The sequence below is a fragment of the Falco peregrinus genome, chromosome 1 (assembly GCF_023634155.1).
Source record: "Falco peregrinus isolate bFalPer1 chromosome 1, bFalPer1.pri, whole genome shotgun sequence".
Classification (NCBI taxonomy): domain Eukaryota; kingdom Metazoa; phylum Chordata; class Aves; order Falconiformes; family Falconidae; genus Falco; species Falco peregrinus.
Window position 1 is genome coordinate 85956627 of NC_073721.1, and position 16446 is coordinate 85973072.

The 16446-nt window shown below is 37.7% G+C and overlaps 1 long non-coding RNA gene across 2 annotated transcripts in view; it reads right to left on the reverse strand.

Moving 5' to 3' along the window:
• Nucleotides 1-16446, reverse strand: part of LOC114013426 (uncharacterized) — a 56205-nt gene that overhangs the window by 20607 nt on the left and 19152 nt on the right. For both annotated transcript variants that reach the window (XR_008745441.1, XR_008745440.1), the window contains exon 2: nucleotides 4301-4444. This is a non-coding gene — a long non-coding RNA (uncharacterized LOC114013426). The remainder of the gene's footprint in view (nucleotides 1-4300; nucleotides 4445-16446) is intronic.

Here is a 16446-nt window from a genome sequence, read left to right on the forward strand (position 1 = left end):
ATTTAAAGAAACAACTAGAACTTAAGACTGTGATAGATTAATTTATATTTGCACTTTCTGGTAAGTCCCAGTGAAGACTCTGAATGTCTAGGTAGAAAGTATACTACCACTTCTGTATTTTTAAAAGTTCTATTGTATACTAAAAATCGATGAATTATTTAGTTGCATACAAAGCTATCTTTGAAGATGCAGCTAGTAAATAGGAGGTAGAGAGAATTTTTAATTGAAAATTGCTATTTAGGCATTTTAAATGGGTCACATGGGATTCCCCTAAGAGGCATTTTGCACTGTTAGAAGAATTCCAGTAAGATGCTTGCTCCAAACCCAGGGCAAGAGGTGTAGCAACAGGGTCAGTTCCCATCATTCAGAAATCATGATTCTTAAACTGTTCTGATTTTGAGGTATATGATTCAACTGCAATAAACTGGGGGAGGATGGCAGGGGGAAGTTACTTGAAACTGTATTAAGTTGCTAGAGTAAGTAGATCAGGCTTTCTAGTCTTCAGTAACTTTGACAGCTGGAAAACTGCTGAACAAAACCAGTTCTGACACCTGTACAGCATTTGGTATCTATTGTACATGTGAGTACAGTGCAAGGGTTGTCTCTATTACAGTAGCATCTAGCACTACACTCCTAAGCCAAAGCAACACAGTCACTAGGTGGTAGATAAGGTGTGGGGTTGTGGGTTTTTTTGGGGGGTGGGGGGTTGTGGGTTTGGGGTTTTTTTTGCTTGTTTGGTGGGTTTGTGTTTAGGTTTTGGGTTTTTTTTTTCTGCTTGGGAATTCTAGGTTTGTTTGGTGGTGGGTTTTTTTTGGTCTTGCTTAACTGTTTAAACGGAGCTTGGAGGGAAATGGAAGTAGCCAATTCACCTTAGACTGCTTTTGCTTCCTGACCTTTATGTCAATATCTTGTTTTCTTCTGCTATCTCTTCCTTAAAAAAACTCCTTTCAAAGAATACAGAGCAGAACACAGAAATATTTCCCTCCCCTCAAAATATAATGGCTTGATGTTGCCACTTGCAGAATGCAGCCCAGCTCATTTTGCCATGTTTTTCCTAGTTTTGCTGCCTTGGAAACCTCGTGCTTTGTGTCCACACCATTCGCATTTAATTAGAGTGACAAGCACAGTACATCACATTTTGGAGGCTTCTCCAGGCTGCTTGCTCAAGGCTGTTCAGTTTGTCAGCAAGATACGGGACTTGCACCTCCCTGTTCTAATTTCCAAAGCAGGTAATTGCTCCAGATCCTCCAGAAGGGCAGGGGGGAAAGAAAAATACAGAATTGTAGGCAGGATTCTTAACTTACCTGAATTGCCAGTGGCTCCGTTGACTAGACTTACACCACCAGCTGATGACGTATGCTATTTGAATACCGTCCTAGTAAGAAATACCCTGCTGTCCTAGGCTTACCCCTAAGACAAGTGTCTTTCTGCATGCTCTGAAATTAAGTATATGAAACCAAGCTTCCACTCTGAACATTTTTCTTCCACTTAGAGTCTCTAGAGCTCAACTAGGGATGAGTCTGATTATATCCAGGGTGAGTCTGAACACACAGCTAAAACAAAAAAGGCAATTCTGTAATTTGGTTCAGCATAAGGGCTTGATCATAGGTTTCTCTGGTACAATTTTGGTGTGATTTTTCCCCCAACCTCCCTTCGCCATGGATTATAAGACTTGCTGGCACACAAACAGGAGCAAGATTTTGTGTTAAAGCACAAGTTACAGTATTTAAGGCATTCACCTTCTTTTCATGTTTAGAAAGAGGACTTTCTAGTATAGCTAGATAATTAGTTGAGCTGTGTGTTACATAAAACATGTTTTTTTCTGACTAGAAATATTTCACAAGGATTACGCAGCTTTGTTTTGCATGGAAACAATATTAGCTAGAAAACAGTTAATTTCTTGAAAGAGGAAATTAACATATTTGTATGGCAACTGCATTTTTTTACAGAATAAATTTTCCTTCAGTGCTACCTCACTGATTTTACAACCAGTTTCACATTTGATTCAAGTTCTTTGGAGCATATCTCAGTTATTTCATGGAAATGACTAAAATGTTTAGCAAGTTGTGCTTACAAATCAGCATGTTTAGTTCTCCCCCTTTCAAAAGACTTAAGATCATGTTTAAACTGATCAAGTATAAGTTCTTTATATCACTCTGAACTAGAGCAGGTGTCCCAGTTCAGTATGCAGAGCAGAAGATCAGGTTGTAATCACTATTATACTCCAAAGGTTGGTTTAAATTAACATGAGCAAAGTGGTTTTAATGAAAAGTGGAAAGTTTAGTTAAACAAAAGCTCTTAATCTAAAAAGAGTTCAGACATTGTAATCCTAAGGGAGTTTGCCTTAAAAATTATTAAGGAGCTAATGAAGAGAAGAACAAAAGGTTGAGGGTTTAAGAAAATCTTCCACTGAAATTTAGCACTCAGTAGAAGAAAAGAAGTGACCGTCATGGAACTGGAAGTTCTGTACCTGTTCTCCCTTGGCCAAGGACCTTTCTTGCTGTTTTGTCTACCAAGCATCTCTGTGTGTTTCCTGCAAGGCCTCTCTAGACTTCATAGAATGGGAATTTAATTATCACAGTTTGCCATCGTAACAGTAGTCCCTGACGATTATGCTGGTGATTTCAGGAATAAAATAATCCTTACAAAGGATCTATGACTGAGGGAATTAGATATGAGTTGTCATTGTTTTAGCTAAGTATTTAACTAAAACTAGTGGTTTAATATTACTTTTCCCCCTTAACCATAGCATTGTATTGTATTACCATTCCATACTATAGATAAAAAGGTTAAAAACACTAACTTCCATGGGTATTGGATCAATTTGCTCTCCAATCCTCAGCTATCAATGGCTTTTCATTCCTAAAAAAGGGATAGATTCAATTTTTAGTCTGTATATGAAGCTACAGGGCATAACTATGAAAAAGGTAAACATATCGCCACATTTGGATCAGTGCTTATCTTCAGATAATATGATGGGACAAATACTTTCTTTATATGCAGAGAAAATGCCATTTAAAATCTCTATCAACATACTAATTCTGGACTGGACAGCAGTTGCAGTAGCAAAACCACTTTTTAGGCTGAATAGGAAACTTTTGTCTGCTTAAGAAACCTTAACCAAGGAGTAAGTTGTCAGTTCATACTTTCCTCAATATATGTAAAGTAATAATAGCAATATACCTAGAGATTATCATAAAAAGTTTTCTTTGACAGCTGGGAGCAGCTGCACTACAAGCAAGGTGCAGAAGCAAGGCTGTCTAGCTAGACCAATGCACACTGTGTGTTCCCTGGGGAAACTAATCTCTTCTGCTAGTTTCCATTGCTCAGGTTACCCAGCATGTCTCAAGCCACATCTAATTACCATTTCTACCTCTCACTCAGTCCGAAGAGGCACTATTACATCAGACAAAACATGCATCCTATTTCTGTTTTCGGTGTGTATTACTTCTTCCCTTCCCCTTCCATCTAATCTTTTACCAAATCTGTTCCTTCAGCTGTACCTCACTTGACTCACAGTTTTGCACGTGAATGCACATTTCCATTTCACTGAAGTGACTTCTGGTGCTTCCTAGTGCTTTCTTAAAACTCATAGGATACTCTTACTATTTAAATCATCTTGCACAACTTCATCTTTTTAATCTAGATGTGGTGTCTATGCCATATCCTGTAGCCTCGCTTGAATTCATGAAAACAGGCAGATACCTCCAGGGCTAAGATACTTGTTTCAGGAAGGTTATTGATTAATTCTGTATAGTCTTAGAATACACACTGTACTTTTGCTAAGTGGCATACCTAGACCACACTCCAAGAATGCTAGATGGTTACCTGTATTAAGTTGGTATCAAAGACTAGCACTGTTAAATATAGAAATATACCAACAACAACACCCCAAAAATAATGAACAAAACGTAGATATTGTTACTGATTTCTGGCAAATTCTTACTACGGTCTGATTAGTACACAGTGTTCCTGGAGTGTTGGAATGTTTTGATCCAAGGAAAGTGAAGACTGTGTGCCAGTTTCTTATGTATAACAGCTTTAGTCCAGTAGGTATTCGCAGCTTTTTTTTTTTTTAAATCCTAACAAGTTCCTGTACTCTTTGATAGGCGTAAAGAGTGATGTCTAAGTTTTCATTCTGTGGATTGCACTTCGGTTCTTTCCATCCTGTTTGGATGCGGTCTTTCTTTAAAATACTCAGAGACAGTCAATCTATCTTGCCAGGCATGGAAGAGTGTGAAATGTTCACTGACTTGTGAAATTTTAGAAAATAATGTAAACATGCATATTTTTTGCTTACCTTAATAGTTCAAGGAGCACCTTGAAGTGATCTAGTTGATAAGAATGAAACTGATGATGGATACTTGATCTCCAGAGATGGTTGCTCTTTAAACCACAGCTGATTTTCAACAACGATGGTATGAGCTGATGTCTTGAATAACCCCTTGAAAGGAAAGGAAATCATACAGACAGGGAAGGGTAAGTAGACTTTTCCTAGATGGATACATATCCCCATCCAGGCCCAAAGTGGTGAAATATAGCATAAGCACAAAAGATAATAAAGACAAGAATGGGGAGGCCTATGCTATTTCTGGCATGGATAAAGATAATTATCTTTAAGACGGGGATAGAGATACAAAAGTACATATCTGCCTTCTAAACTCTGAAGAACAATCCATTCTTTCCTCAAGGCAAAGGGCTGCTCTTTCTGCTGTCGTAAGTTAATTTTTTAAAAAACAAAACAGAGAGAACTAAGGCAAGGTAAGGAGTCCTGTGCTTAGTGGGTGCCACAGGACTACACTGTCCTTTTCCCTACACACATGCATTCTTGGTGCCATTCCCCTTGTGCACCATGAGCTCTCTGTGGCTGTAGAGGAGTGAGTTCCTAAAAACTTTTTACTGGGGTTGGGTTTATTAATTTTTGTCATACAGACTACTCAGTTCCTATTGATAAATAGTATTTGCAATATTATATAGCAAAATGTTATATTAAAAATATAGCAATATTGATAAATAGTTCGTAATGATAAATAGTATTGGTTTTGTTCTTGAATTCTGAATAGAATATACAGACACATAGATTTTGCGATTCAAACACCCAAGTAAAGACCTAGTCTTGGCCCTCTACACTCTGGTGGCCTAAACATTTTAATTACAAGTGACAAAAGACATGGCCAGCAGAAAATGTTTATGGACTACAAGACAGTACAATATCTAAAGCAAATACAGTGTATTAGCGGTTTGTTCCCCTAAACCCAGGCATGAATAGGACGTGAAAAGTTACAACATTTTTTTTTCCTGCTAGCGTACTTTCTTCTCTGTCCTGTAAAACTGTAGGTAGGCCTGTTTGATTATAGTTTGACAAGAATTAACTATCTTGATTTTTTTAAGTTTGTGGCTACCAGGTATGTAAAAGTAGGTCATTTCTAGGAAACCAGTTATTCTAATTGCCGACATTATCTTATTAACTGATACTTTGGTTTATTTAAACATTACTTCCAGGCTATTTCAGCTGGAAGTAAAGTCTACATATTTTTGTGTTTCCAGTTACTGACTGTCAGTGTTGTTGATCACCAGGTAAGGTAAGGGCATTCATGAGTAGGTCCACAAATCACTTTGTCCTGTGCCGGTCAATAAACACAGTGGCGTGCAGGGAAAGCTGGGAAAGGTAGTGCTGAAACAGAAATCTCTTCAAGAAAAAAAATATAGAGAGGTATTGTGATATAGAAAAGCTACAGAAACATGTATGATATAGAAACCTTACTTTGGATGAGAATACACAAGCATTTTCAGTGTACTATCAGAGGCTAACCCAACTCCTTTCTTTAGGTCCTGTCTCAATTGATCAGCTGTCCTTAAAACAGAATAAACTTCGGTTTTGCTTCCATTAGCATGTGTCACTGAAATAAGCCAGTCTTGAACCAAACAGTTTCTTCAGCACAAATTTGAAGATAGTGTTCTAAGTCCTTATTGATGTTTATGTATTAAAAACAAAACAGCCACAACATCAAGATTTAGGGAAATTCATTCCTTTTCTATCTGAAACTGTTCAAACTACTTTTTTTCCAAAAGCTTGATTGCAAAATTGATAAAAGTAAATTTGCTAGGCATTTGATGATACTGTTTGGGTCTTCCACCATATTAAGAAGATGTGTCTGCTGCCATAGTTTCCTGTACTAGAAAGAGTCAATTACAGAAGGAAATTAGAAGCTAACATAAAGGTCAGACAGTAGGTGAACAAGGGAAGGGAAGTTCTGAAATTACAGAGCTACTGCAATTAAGATCTGATAGCTCTTCTTCTATGGGTCACAGATCTGTGGCAATTTTGATAAATGTTTAAACTTTGCTACCCTTGATAGATCTGTTATAAATGGCAGAGAAAAAAGTTCTTTTTACAAAATTACTTACAAGAAAGTTCCTTCAGCTTCCTTAACCTCATTGAATCTGGCTAATTCAACTGCCACTCTCAGCCTCAAAGTTCTTAATCTAGAAGCACTTCTAATATTTGCCAAACTACTAGTTGAATCTATTTATATACTGTCACATTTGACAGAAGATTCAAAGTTTCAGATTTCAACATGACTAACTCTTGATTTAGGATGCAAAATCATGAAAGAATACATCACATTATATTTCATCTAGAACAGATTTAATGAAAATTGAACCCTATTAAAATTCTAGGCATACTTCATATTCAAAACCCCCATATCTCAATACTGTGCTGTATAAAACACTACCTGTGTTCAAAAGAAAACTGGTTTTGCTCTATTTGTAAGCAGGTAAAGTGAATCAAAAAGTGAGTACCGCTGTGATGCTAAACAAGGTATGAGAATAACAGCACTCTTAGCAATAAAAAGGAGTTAAAAATAATAGCATTTTACATTCTTAGGTTGGTCTTAATAACCCTGTGCATGGTCTTAATTTGCATTCATATTACTACTGAAAGGAACTGGTTGCTGGATCATATAAGGAATTATGTTTTTCCATTACTACAAAGCTCCCAACTGAAACAGAACTCTGGAGTTCTTTCTGAATGACAAAAAGGAGCAACTGTAAATACAGTTACGAAAATTCTTTCTTTTCCTTGTAGATTAACAGAATAATTTGTGCATTTTTATAATAGCTGTACTTATTTTTCAGGATTGGTGTGTGGAAGATCAACTCCTTAAAGCATTAGACAAAACTACAACACAGCAAAATCTAGGTCTGGATTACATATTGATTTCCCAATAAAAAGGTAAAAAAGGAAAGCCTGTCAAGCCCAGATAAAGCATGGAGTGTATTGCAAGATGAACAACTAAGGAAAAGATCCTGACTAAAGTGACAGAGAAGGCACACAGAGTGGTTGCATAGTAGATTTGGAGTCTACAGAGGAGCTCTGGTTTTTTTAAGCATCAGAAAGCAGTCAGAGGAAAAACGTCACAAAAAGATACCTAAAAGCCTTTAGGAAACACCAAGGATGAAAGGTAATGGCTGCTTCAAATAAATAGTTAGGATTCCTGAACATGGAAACAAGGTACAACCACTCCATTCCCCAGGAAAACATCACTGAACAGGAGAAACTGGCTCCGTAAGACCATAGACTTGGAGGAGGAAAACAACTGAGAAGCCTTACTGTCTCCAAGAAAAACTGTTTTAGGCAAATAAGAATTTGGGACAAGAGCAGAGCCAATCATCTGACTGTACAAGTCAAGTCCATTTTCTATACATCTCTTGTAGCTGACACCAGATCAAAATTCAAGAAGCATGACTGACTCAGTAAGTAACGTACAGCTTTAGGAATATCACCACCATTCTTAACCTACATTTTCCACACAGTTCACTGATACATTTAAGCACATACTGTAATAAGAAATAGTAAAGAATTAATCCTATGGCATTATAAGACTATCACCCCAAGCGATTACTGGTAAAAGTAAATCTGGATTATTTTTTATTATAAAAAAATATTTAATATTTGAGTTGGTCATTATTTCCTTCCCCTTTTTAGCATGGCTTCACATGTTATGACACAAGGATATAAGCAGAATGCTTAATTTGTACTCATATCCAATATATCATTTTTTCTTACATCTGCATCTGTCTTATACTCAGATGTATAGAGAGCAATACATAAGAAAAATCTTTCCTTTGAATTTGTGAGCCTTAAGATCCACAATTAATGCATAACACAATCTCTCTTAAAATTTAGTCATTATTTTAAATTATTATTTATTCATTATTACTTATTTTACTTAAAAGCACACTGTGTGTTTTACTTAAACCAAAACCCATTCATTTGAGGAAGATGCATCTATGCACAGCAACTCTCAAACGAGATTTGTCTGTATTGTGGTGTTAATCACTGCTCATGCCTTCACGGTTAGATTCTGTGACTAAATGGGACTGGAATAATGTCAATGCCTTACCATTTGGATACTGTATGTACCTTCCCTTTTTTTTTTTTTTTCATGTTCTGATAACCTCTCCCCTGACACTGTCTTTTGACTTGCCCCCCCTCTGTACCCATGCTGAGATGCTCACAGGGGAACACCATGCAACATTTCACACAGAACCTAATGGACTTGTCACCATCTACCAGAACAATCTAGATGCACTGACTTTTTCAAAGAGCCTTGAGATGATCACTTAAATCCTGGAATCTGTTTCAAATCTATATGATCCTCTATTGAAGAGTGGTTGAGAGATTTTTTTTTTGTCTAATTGCTTATAAAGAGCATTATCCTTTGAAGGACAGCCTCCGAGACGAATAATTCATTTCCTGAAGCAAAGCCTAAGAACTGCATTTTCCTCATACCTTCCATAGTGTTCTGGATGAACACTAGAAGTCACCAGAAGGCAGAGAAGGCTCATCTTCAGAAGCAGTGGCTATCTTAAATGCCAACACATAGAAGAGCTAAAAAGCACTTTACAGCTCATTCAGAAGTTCAACTGTCAAGTCTGTGGAGACTCTTCCTGCTTATTCTAACTTTGGTGTTTTTCTTCTCAGACAGGTAGCACACAGAGCATCTAAAAGCCTTCTCTCCCTCCACCATCAGTCTAGCACATCTCTCCCTAGAGCCCTTTCTCCGCAGGAAGATGGCAACAGCTTGCTAAAGCCCTCAGACCACATTGGGAGGGTGGGCTGGGCGGCAGATTAAATATACCTGGTGCATGATAAAGCCGAGGGCTTTAAAGGAGGGCACCTTACGTCAGTGGAGCCTGTGGAGTGTCCCAATAAGAATTCAAATAGGGGAGTAACACAAGAAACAAACCTTTTCATTTCACTGAGACTTACAGATATTAACAGCTGCAAATAGCTCAGAGCAGGAAGCACAGCAGAGGTGGTATTTGCTGTAAAAGTTAAATTGAGCTCTAGGAGACAAATGAGAATTAGTCCAAAAGGCATTCTTGACCCACAACATTAGCTAAAAACAAAAAACCAGGGCAGAATAATTCCTCAAAGGACTGCTCCCTCTGACACGCACACACACAAGTACACCTGCAGAGAGAACTGAATTACGCAATGAAAAAATAGATGGAAGTTTCAGAACCAGATTAGCAGGGTCATATCCCACACTCCTGCTGTAGACAGATGGATGTACTCATTGTAATGGGAATTTGGATGCATGAGAGAAAGTGTTACACAGGCGCAACTGAAATTACATCCATTAAATAGGTCAGAATTCTAATGTGGGTCATTCAGATCTTTTCCTTCAGTGTTGGGGTAAGACAGCTTAATTCCTGCACAGAGTCCTAATCCTTCATTTTACAACTTACCTTGGCCATGGCACCTCAGCCACCAAGCTTGACAACAAAAAAATTAAACATAGCATCATTTCTATACCAGAAGATTACAGTAATTCACTAGATAACAAGTATTTTCTGCAGTTCCCTAGCATCTACTTGAAAATCATTCAACTTATGATTAAATACAAAGATCCTCATTTTAGATAGACCATTCTCCAAAAGTTAATTCTGAAAAGAAGTTCTTAAGTAACATGCAGTCAGAGGAAATAAGCATTTAAATAAAAAGTGCCTTGCCTGCTACTGGGTTAGCATTCCGAGCCACACACTGATCGTACATAGCCCTGAGCAGTGGACTTTTCCTGTCGCTCCCACATCCCCCTCACTTGTATTTAACTTTGAGGTGTGACAATCTTATTTCAAACCCTAAAGCACTGATCCTCTGCAGTCAGAAATGGTTAAACAGTGTGGATTCCTCTGCTGGCCCAGGACCAGGGAGTCACTTCTTATCCCAGCAGACTACAGACTAGCACATTTTTTCAGCTCTGTAATTTCAATTAAGATTTATAGATATTAGTGACAATAGGAATAGGATGGAGAGGGGGGAAGTACTCAAACTACTGTGGGAGCCCCTTAATGAAGCTCCAAATATACCCAGGCTCACATAAAAGCATTTAATTTACTGAGTAAATGAATCCTCGCATGTGGTTCTAAATACTAATTCAAGAAAAGCTGCTCTAGGGTCCGGAGTGGCGACGCTGGAAGTGCTTTATTCTCTCCATGTTCTGCAGAGGTGGGAAGCCTGCTGAGGTCTGTCTGCCCAAAGCACTTAGCTTTACCGGGAATCAAGCTTCTTTGTTCTCCAATATATTGGCTGTTCTCCAATCTCAGATGGGAGCAGTACATATTTTTCTCAAAAACTTGAAATGTTAATCAATAGAAAACATAGGCTTGATCATGACTATGGTGCAGTAGCAATAAAATTTTCCATGAGTAATACAAGAGAAGAATTCTGTTTCTACATTGAATGAACAAAGTTAAAAAAGAAAAAGCAATGTGAAGCAACAATATTTTGTGCTCTGGTTAAAAGTAAGATCATTGTACATCCAAGTGTTCATAATAGGGGGAAGTGGCAGGACAGACAGGTGCAGATGAGACAACCATAATAATTTATGAATACTACAATTCCAAATGAAGGAAACAATAAAAAAGAATAAATTGGCATCAGTGGATCAGGAGCCAGGAAACATAACATACAACCACAGTTTTATGAATACTGGCAAAACCCCATAAGTTGTACATTTCTAACTATTCATGGATGAGACAAATCTGTGATGCGGTCTACCCGCACTAAATGTTACGAAGCCCATTCTGCATTTAAAAAACCCCAAACCCAAAACATCCAGCTGAACAGAAGGAGCATAATGAGACTGATAAATGTTCTTGGGATTAACATCCAGTGTGTCATGAAAAGCATGTAAGCAGGCCAGTGCACTGTGGTCAATGAGTAAGCTTTACAAAAAGAAAAGGGAGGAAAAATCCTGTGGATGAAAGTGCAAGAAATGTGAACACTACTACAGCAACCACATTCTGCAGTAGAAGGGGAATGAAACAGGGAGGGTGTTACAGGTCTAACTGTGCCTTGTACGCTTTCAGTCTGTCTCAAGCATGTCTCAGGTAACAGCCACAGCTTCTGCATCTCCCTTGCTTGACAACAACATGGTCCTGCTACATTTGTCAACCATGTTAAGACCTGGCCAGGGCGGTAATAATGCACCACTTTTTAGACCACTTTCTATGGGGACCCATAACGTTAACTAGGCCAAAATTCTGCCTTCATTTAAAGACAGTTTATTCAATGATCAAAAGGATCCTTAAATTCGGGATACTAGCTTAACACAAAAGACATTTAAACAAAATTTCTCACAAAAGCTCAGTCTCTAATGAATAATTTGGGTAAGATCAGCTGACTCCCATCTTTGGGCTGAGTCCATCAGACAGGCACTTACTGTTCTGTATTTCTTTCTCAGCTTCAATTTGCTCACAACTTGTTTGCTCACCTTCGTGCTTCAGTCAGGATTTTCAGTCACTAGGATCCTGCCAACCTGAGGTTTGGCACAGAAACAATGCAGAGAAAGGCTGTTCCTAATCAATACTTCTCCTGTTGTTTTCTAGAGCCTTGTTATGCATTTCCTTGTGATTTCCTACCTTAACTCCTGCCAGCCCAGCAGATAACCCAAAGGGAATGAGATACACAAACATGGTTCTTTTTAAGTGCATGAAACTCACTTTTTCCCTGTAGAGGTCAAGAGGTACAGACAGTTACATACAGGCAGTAGGGCAGAGCGTAGGTTTCTGCATACTAAGAGGAAAACGTGCATTTAAACTAGCTACTGTTAAACATATAAATTCTCTTCCCGATGGTGTTGTTAAAACAGATCTACCAAGTTGCGTTTGGTTGGGGAGTGAGATGTTACTTTGTCAAGCTTAACAAAACTCAGCGTTTTCTCAGCTGGGGGCCTTAAAAGGAAACACTAAATGGATTTTGGCATGTAGAGTTTTATGAACAGTGGCTCTCCTTTGCAGTCCTGTTTAGCAGACAGCAGTTGTTATGAATGCCACTGGGATTATAGTGACTTCCAGAGGTGTTTCACTAGAAACTGCATCAGGTACCTGAATGACTGTAGCAGAGCATTTGCAGGAAAACTTCCATTACTGAAGGAACCACACACACACACAAATTCTCCACAAAAAAATGTAGAAAGAAATATCAGAATCTAGAAACGTTTCCAAGCAAATAAATACCAGAGAAAATACCATTCACTGTGGCATTTGCTGACATCCAAACCCCTGCAAGTTACACGGGCAAAACCAAAGTCACCCCCACTCCCTTAGCAAGTCATGGTCAGCTGTTAGCCCTCTTCAGACACTGCATCTGTAAACAGACACAGCATTCGATATTCAAAGGAAGAGCAAATAACCTGTGCAATTTTTTCATTCATTCCTTGGTGAAAAAAATAGCTTTTGGAGACAACTGACAAATTATAGCATTACAGCAGGAATAAGCAAGACTACAAAAAGGCTTCTGAAGAAATGAAACGGCAGCACAAATAGTTCAGTACTGAAATCTGAATGGCATAATCCAGATAAAATGCCAGTCTTTAAAACAGGATGTATCATAGACAAAAGTGGAATAGTGCAATCAGAGCAGCTGCTAGTATCTACATCACACTAAGTACAGAATTAAAATTACTAATCTCAGTGAAAATCTGTGCAAACTGGAAAAAGACCCGGTAGTAGTACCATTTAGGATAAACATTTAATCAGAAACTTATAGCTGAATAATTTTAAAAAAAAAGCAAACCATTGAGAATAACACAAACTCCCCACTCTGTTTAGAGGTTCTAAAGAACATGATATGGATGCTATTATATGGAGTACTGTGAAGCAGGGACCAGTACTGATCAAGAAAACACATGTTACTGACTAGTTGTTATTTGCTGTACCCAATTCAAGCTTTTGGTTTATCTAGTTCAGCATTCTATAGCTGAAAGACAGCAACACCGAACGCTTAAGAAGGAAGATTAAAAAAAATAAATAATAATCTTAGTAACCAGATAGAAGATTATCTGTCACTGATGCAAGTCTCAGCCTACTCCCCAATATTTAAGAACAGGTTTAGACTAGCTACCAGTTACAGCGTCTCATCGGTTAACAATTAGTAATGAGAGCAGTGGAAACTTAAGCATGAATCAAAGCCTACTGCCTTCTCCCTACTTCTCCCAAATACACCCTTTTTAATGACAACACATTATAGATACAGCAATAAAATGCCCAGCTCAATAAACTATAAAGGTGGGGTTTTTTTCCTGAACTGATAATTTTAGTCTCCTGTAAGAAATACTAATAGTAGGTCATAGATGAGAGTACCATCAAGGAAATGCAAAACTCTAAAGAAAATGATTTATAGCACTTTATTATTACAGTTGTCTAAGCACTAGTTCTGCAAGAAACTGAAAATGTCATCAGTATCTTCCACATGAATTGCATATGGGCCATACCTGCAAACACTTATCCATTTTAATCACAATCTACACACAACAAACTGTAGTTTCTCTCTTCTTAACCGTAAAAATACCCTGAGTAGCATCACAGCCTAGACATCATACTGGCTACTTCATTAACTCTTACAAGCACATTACAATAGAATATGTATATATGATTCACACCACACAAAGATAGGCAGCAGAGCATCAGTTAAGGTTATTTATGGAATCTGTTCCTTCTAGTTCTAGTCTCGCTTGATTCAATTTTAATTCAAATTAGATCTAAACATCAAACATCCACCTTTCGTAAGACTATTTTTAGATTTTAACTGAACAGACAATGACAACCTTAAATGAAACTTAACATTTTCTAATTTTTTCATGCATCCATGGTAAAGCAACTTTAATGGGGAAGCGAGGGGCTTTTTTTTTTTTTTTTGAGGTTTGTTTGTGGGCTTGGGTGAGGTTTGTTTATTTGTGAGCTTGGGTTTTTTTTAGGATTAAAGTGGCTGTGAAAATGTAAGACATGTACTTCAATATTGGTTAGACTTTAATTTTGAGGATAAACTTCTATCAAGATATCCTTGATATCTGTCCTTTCTTATTGTTCTCTATCAAAATGACAGAAGCCTAACTTTTGTAAATAGGTAGAAGTGATGGATATTCCTTCCTGTGAACTGTCGGAGAATTTTGCTGTAATACAGAATATGAACTTTTCTTGCTTTCCTCAACAGCTTAAGAGAGAAACTGCAATTCACCAAGGAGTTGGAACAATATTAGCTGATCAACAGACTTCTATCTGATGCTGTGAAATCGCAAAACCTCTTTTCAAAGGCTTGAATCAGCAAAGTGGGGAAAGAAGAATAAAAAAGCATGAAGACAGAGACAGTAATTACGAAAAAGAGAGTAATTAAAATAGATCTGAGACTGCTTGAAGCAAGCACGATACATTGGTCAGAACAGGTCCATCAGGGCAGATTCATTCTAATAAGGGTTAACAAATGAGGGGAGAGGAGAGAGGGAGCTTGGGAGGAAAGCTCAGCACTGACATGAAAAATCTGCTATGGGAGAGAAGGGAATTGAAGGATTAAGTGTACAGTGAAACTTTGATTTATGAGCATGAAGACAATTGTGAATAAGTTCCAGCATCTTCTCTAACTATAACCAAGTCCTTGGTCCTAAAGAAGCACAACACATCCTAGGACCATTTAGTAACTGGCACTCACCTGACTCATAACAGAGAAAGACAAAATTATTAAATAAAACATGTACCACCCCCAAGTTATTTTAGGTGCTAGATTCTTCCACACAGTGGGCAGCCAGGCTCTGTTCTGTTACACTGACCATCCACCACCTCTAAGTATTCATATAGTTTTGTACGTAGCACCAATTCACCCTGGTGATCCATGTCAGGCTTTCCAAATATGTCATTTAGCTGTACAAGTTCTTGCCTCATAAGGGAGGGAAGATTAAAATGTAATAGTGAAAAATGAATGAATAAATAAATAAAGTTCATGGGAAGTTAAAAGTTCCACATGATTTCTGAAAAGCACTTTTGCTGAAAGATTTCTCTTCCCTGTCTGTGTATTGCCCCTACGCTGCTCTCAAAACAGATTTTACTGGCAGCGTGCAGATATGCATACTGAGTGTATGCAGCCAGCACATACCAAGATAGTGCCTTTTTTAGGCCTTGGATGTTAGAGATGCTATAGGAAGGTAAAAATAGAAATTGCAGAAGTTTTAGTTCAAATACTACCCGTGCCACAGACAATGCACTACAACAGCTGTCTTGTACTGTTTATGCCTCACTTTCCTCATCAAGAAATTAAAACCAAAACCCAATAACCTTTTATCAACCTTGCAAAACAAGAAATAAATCCACTAATATTTCCAAGGTGAACAGATTCTATGAGGACATAGGCTTAGCTTCAGATGCATTTTCTTTATGTAGTGACTATTAGGCTTATTGATTTTAGTGCAGTGACTTTAGCCTCATTCATTTTAGGCTACCACTGGTTTTTTATTGTGATACCAATGCAGAGCCAATACAGCTAAGTGAGCTCTTTTTTGACCCTGAATCGATAGAGCTGGTTGCTTTCAGGCAATGGAGTGACATTGGTGTTGCTTTTACTAGGAAAAAAAAAAGAGTCTTTGCAGAAGTTTTATTTAGTTCCTTCTAAATCTCTAGTGCATTGATGGCAATACATATATATATATATATATAAAATACAGAAGAACTATGAAAATTTGACACTGGACAATCTACGCATTTCTCTCAGCTAGCTAAATACACCTGAATTGCTAATCACTTTGTCTGCTTTTAAGATTTGAACACAAATGCGTTAGATGAAACTAGGAAAAAAACATATCTGTTCAACAAATGCAGATAAAGCTTTAGAAGGTCTAAATCTAGGGCAGTATGCCTTTGTAACAGGTGAAAGCCAGAGAAAAAGTTCAGCTTGAACATTCAAAGAAACAGCAGGACAAGGAACCTTCTTTTACTTCTAAACTGAACACCCGTTGTGGGGTTTTTTTGAGAAATAATAGACACAGAAGCTTTAAAGCCCTTCTAGTTTCTTTTCAGAGCACAGCCAAACTTCAATTCTCATCCAGAGAACCTATACACAAAAAATACATATTGGGTTGGGGTGGCAAACCATCCTGCTTTGCTACT